The sequence below is a fragment of the Calidris pugnax genome, unplaced genomic scaffold (genome assembly GCF_001431845.1).
Source record: "Calidris pugnax isolate Ruff unplaced genomic scaffold, ASM143184v1 scaffold198, whole genome shotgun sequence".
Taxonomy (NCBI): domain Eukaryota; kingdom Metazoa; phylum Chordata; class Aves; order Charadriiformes; family Scolopacidae; genus Calidris; species Calidris pugnax.
Window position 1 is genome coordinate 172,943 of NW_015090925.1, and position 5,601 is coordinate 178,543.

A 5,601-nucleotide genomic window follows, 5' to 3' on the forward strand; every position below is an offset into this window, starting at 1 on the left:
TTTTTTTTTTTTTTTTTTTTTTTTTTTTTTTGTGGTGGGAGTTTTTGTGCGGGGCTACTTGCAGGATTGTGTTCAGATTTGCCACGTATGAAAGAAACTATATTTTCTTGCTTTGGCAAACACAGCACCCAGGTAGTGAAAGGAAGAATTAAAAAATAAAGGGCCATTTTTATCAGAATAGCCAGCTGTCCGCCTCTTATTGAGTCAGAATTTCATGCATTTGGTATTCACGATGTTGCATTAATATTCCTTTGGTTTATCTCTAGCGCTTTTTGAAGGAGGAATTTCGTTGTGTAAATAAAGCTTCTACTTTATTGATGTCTCTGCATGTGCAGAAGCGGCGCCTGTTCTTCACAGTCAGAGCAGTGAGGAGGATCCTGTTATATCATAATTAAAATGGGTTTTGCAGCAGATGAAGGCAGACAACGGCAGGAAAAGATGGTCCTTCCCCTTTGCAGAAAGGTCCCTGAAGTTCTGCCCTGTCTGTGTCCTGCAAGATCTGCAGATGGGAAGAACCACTGAAGATCTGCACGTGAGATGGTTATTGCTGCCAGGGGCTGGTTTTATATCATGTATTTAGATATGTGTGTATTTACATGTGTAGGTATTGAGATGTGTAGGTATTTATATAGGCCTGGTGCTGGGGAAGGACTGAAGCCCTATGTATTCTCAAGAGTTAGAGCGAGGTGTCTGCAGATGCCTCCTCCACCCTGTCCCTCGTTAACCAGGGGAGAACCCAGGGCCGTGGGGTATGTCTGATGCCACCCATGTCCCATGGCTGTGGCCAGGCGTGGTGGGGAGGGCCCTGGTGTCCCCTGGGCTTTGCTGCCAGAGAATTCTAGAGAATCATGGAATCATAGAATCAGAGAGTCATAGAATGGTTTGGGTTGGAAGGGACCTTAAAGCCCCCCCAGTGCCACCCCCTGCCCTGGGCAGGGACACCTCCCACCAGCCCAGGTTGCTCCAAGCCCCCTCCAACCTGCCCTTGAACCCCTCCAGGGATGGGGCAGCCACAGCTTCTCTGGCCAACCTGGGCCAGGCTCTCACCACCCTCAGAGTGAAAAGTTTCTTGCTGATATCCAACCTAAATCTCCCCTCTTCCAGGTTGAAACCATTACCCCATGCCCTATCACTACATACCCTTGTAAAAAGTCCCTTTCCATCTTTCCTGGAGCCACACAGCCCCAGGGGCTAAAAAGAACCCCGAGTGAGCAGCGCAGCCAGCTGTCCCCTGCCTCCAGGATTAGATCCTGGGATTAGGTCTGTGACGGGCTGGCCATGCCCTATCATTAAAATAGGTCTTGGACAGCAGAGAGGCAATATGTAACCCCTACCCAGCTGAATACTGGGGGGGGCTGTGCTTGATCCCAAACCACTGCAGCAATCTCTCCAATCTAACGTAACTTGGCAGCAGGACTTTCCACCTCAGCATCTCCAGTTCATCTCCATCATCCCATTCATGTTCACAGTGACCTCCCCAGAGAGGTAATGCTGTCTTTTCCCCCAGCTCTGAGAAGAGAAAAGGGTGATTTGCTCAGGGTTGGATGGGGAGATGGAGCATCAGTCTCCTGCCTTGCCAGGAACTGGCAGTGGTGACCAGAGCTGATGTCCCCTGCGGTCACCGGGCCGGGCTGCGGCGCCTCATTCACACGTTGTCTCCGGGATGCTGTGCCTGGGAAGGTGCCGCCGTCCTCGTGGACTGACTTCTCCCTCTGGAGCGTGGGTGAGCGCTTGTCATGGTGCCAGGGTGACACAAAGCCTAGAAATGATGGTGGCAATTCAGGTCATGGTATAACGGGGGAAAAAAAAGTGCTGCCTCAGAAGTGTCCCCGTCTGGTGTCACTGCTGGGGATTATTTAAGCGGCAGGACGCGGCTGTGGCAAAGATCAGGTTGTAGCTGATATGAATCATGCCTTGAAATAACACTTTTCCTTCTTACATTGTGAAAATTGCAGAGGTATAGGAAGTGAGGGAAAATGGGATTTCCCTGGAGGTTAAAGATTTTCCTTTAATCAGCTTTCATAATGTTAATTAAACGTTTGGAACAATGGCTGGGTCCCGGGGATCCGCCCGCTCTTGCATAACCATCTCACAATACCGTTTTCACTTTCATGTTTATTTGCCAGCCTGATTCAAAGCGGGAGCTGAGCGAGACTCTGGCACCCAGGAGCTGCTGGGGCTTTGGGAAAGCTCAGCTCCCCCCCCCTTTACCTTTCCCAGACTCCCCCCTCCTGGCAAAGAGCAGCCCGGAGGGGTCACAGCACTTTGTCATCGTTACCCCATCTGCAAATGGGGCTAATAAAAACTCACTGGCATTTTGAGACTGCTATGTATAGATATATATCAACCCTATGGAGAAATGGGTGTGGTTATGGAGTGTGTCCAGGGATATCTCTATTCCGGGTAGGTGTGACATGTTGCAGTGCCACTTGCTCCCTGAAGTTTTCACCCTTTTGGTGGTGTGGGTGCCATGTGCCCACAGGAGCCACCATTTCTGGTCCTTTGAGCATCAGGCTTAATGTAACTGTGGCTCAGATTGCACACACGGGGAGCTTGGGGAAGAGGAGATTTGGGAGAGGAAATTTGGGGAGGGGTTCGGGGGCAGGGGATGGCACTGATTTCCCCCAGGGGAAGAGGAGCCGTGCTGGGCATATCCCACAGCCCAGGAGGTCCTCTCGGTGCCAGGGACGTCTCTCCTGGTGGTCTGGGATGTGTCTGTGTGTCCCAGGGCTGCTCTAGCCATGGGCTGAGAGCACCCACAGGCGTGCAGGGGGTGCACCCACACAGAGCCACAGCCACCTTCGTCCGGCAGGTTGGAAAAGATTCCTTTCAAAAATAATGTATTAAAACTTACAAATGTCAGGCACCACCAGAAAAAAAAAATAAATCAAAAAGAACCTATTCTATTTTAGGTCAAAGTGTTATCTGGCCCAAGATTTTTAAATATGCGCAAAATGCAGTTTGAGCAGAGGGACCATTAATCAGCCACTGGAAAGAACTGCCTTTTTTTTTTTTTTTTTTAAGCTGGAAAGATGAAAACAGCAATCTGTGAGCGTTTTCCCCATGGTACGAGGGCAGGTCTGGGTGCAGGAGGGCACCCACAGCCCTAAGAGGCTCCCGCTTCCCTGGTTATATGGGATGCTCTCTGCCAGGAGCTGTGGAAGTGGGGGCAGGCCCTGTGCCCCCCCCGGCTCCCCCCTGCCCCTGTTGACACAGGGTTTTGTGGGCTGAGAGGAGGTGCTGGGCAAACACCAGCGTTACCTATTCCTGATTCATTGGTTGGCAAGGAGTAGCTGAGGGGCACATACCTGGGCGCAGGGGAGGGCCGGCCCCGCGTCCCCCCGCCCTGGGGAGACTTTGCCCTGCTGTCATCATTCCAAACTGGCGGAAATCTGGGAGGTGAAGTCCCAGGCACCGCCGGCAGTAAAACCCTGGGGTGAAGAGATTAGGTGTGTTTGAAAGACGTTTTAAGGGAGCTCGGCCCGCCTGGCTCGGTTTCCATACACCACAGGCAAGATTAATTTCAAGACTGATTTTGATAGCATGGAGGCTTCTTCCTTAATATAGGAATTTCCTGTGTAGTTTATATAGATATATACAATTTTTTTTTCTATTTGGCAGTGTGGGACACAAGAGATCGAAACTTCCTCTCCACACCCCTTTGATTAGCAACAGGAGTGGCAGGAGGAATTTTTTTTCTCTTGGTCATTCTGGGCAACCTTTGAGCCCTTTCCCATCAAGGAGCCGCGCAGGGCACGGGAGGGAGCCCCCGGCCAGCTGGGAGCCCTCAGCTGCCTTCAAAGCCTTGGCCAGCCCCTCCGTGATAAATCCGTGGCGAGGTGTGTAATGTGCGTGGTATCAGCCCCGTATCCCACACAGTTCCTGCCCCAGCGAGGGGGAAAATTCTTTAAAAATTGGAGTACAAGAGGGAAACCCCATTTCTGGAGGTTTTAAGTCACTTTACGGAGCAGTCCAGGGTGCTGGGGTTGGGTTTCACGCCTCTTTAACCGAGGGCTGATGGCTGTAGGGTTGAAAGGGTGGTTTTACCAGCCTTTGGCAGGGGATGGGTGGCGAATCCCTGGAAGCCGAGCTGCTCCCTCTTCACCCTCCCACGCAGATGGCAAAGGACATTGCTAACGTACACAGGAAAGAAATGCAGAATCCTCTCTGCACGTTTGGGGCCGAGACAAGTGAGAATTTTGTTGTCAGCCTGGCTTGGCATCACTTTTCCAGTTCTCTTTTGTCTTCTCTCCCCCACCCTGCCCCTCAGCCCCCGTGAACCATCTCTCCATTTCACTTCTCTCTTGTCTGCTCCGTAATTGCTGGCTGAACCTGGAGGCAGGAGGCTTCCTTGTGGAAACACCCCGGGGCTGTCAGTCGGAAGGAGCGGTGGTACAGCTGGTACGGCCCTTCCTCTGCGCCGGAGAGGGTGAATCATCCCCTGAATATGCAGTATCATCCAGGACAGCAGCCAGGATCCTCAACAGGCACATGAATTCCAGCATCTCTGGAAACATTATTTCCACATTTTGGGCAGGCTAAGAGACAGTAAGTAAATAAGCAAGCTGTGGCATTTGCAATCTCTGTAGTTTTATTTAAAGTGACTGCCTGTGCTCAAAATGCTTGTGTGGGTATTAAAAATACAGAGAGAAAAGCGCGTATCCTTGATCTGATACTGCCCAAGGCAGCTTCACGGTATGGCCCATTTAATGCCATTGAGCAGTCCATTGAACAATTAAGAACCCACCAGAAACAGTAACCACCTGCTTTCCTCCTGAAAAAAAACACAAAGTGACACATCCCAAGCCCTCTCCCTCACTGGTTCACTCCCCATGTTCCTGCTTTGGAGAGGTGTCAGCGCTGCCTCCAGGACCCCCTGGAGATGTTCCCAATTGCCCTTGATGAGGGGCAGTGGGAGGGCTGGGGGTTCCTTCCCTCAATCAGGCTCTTGCTCAAAAGTGTTTCCCCTCTGGGAAAAGGCCAGTTTCCCACTGGAAAGCCCAGGCTGCTCCTGGGCTGCGGGTGGGATGTGGCTGGGGAATCAGGGACCACAATGGGGTGGTCCATGATACAGCATTTTATAACATCGCCTGGTTTTCCTGAGCTCCCGTGTGCTGTGCTCATGAATTTGGTAAAACTGCCCCTGAACAGATACACAATCAGATCTCACTGCTGAGTGTGTGAGAAATACCACGGGGGAGAAGCAGTGACAGGATGGAGCAGACACTGGGCAGGAGGGCTGCCATGCTCTTTGCTCTGCTCCCTTACTAATACCCACGGCCAAGGCTTGTCCTGCTTTCTTTTCAAGCCAAGGTTGCCGCGACATGTTAACCTTCAGCAGTCCTTCTGACAAGAACACGGAAAGTAAAACACCATTAAAATTATCTCCCTATATGTTTAAAGCGCTCTGGCACTTTTCCAGGCAGTATTTGTGCCCCTGTTTATGCCGCAGACCCCGGTGACCCCAGAATACTTTTATTTACGACAGCATAAGCATCATTTCCATGGCAACACACTTTCCAAGCTTCAGATCGAGGACTGCAATTTCCTAAGCGATAGAAGAAGCAATGGTGGATTTTTTTTTTTTTTCCTTTTTCCTAA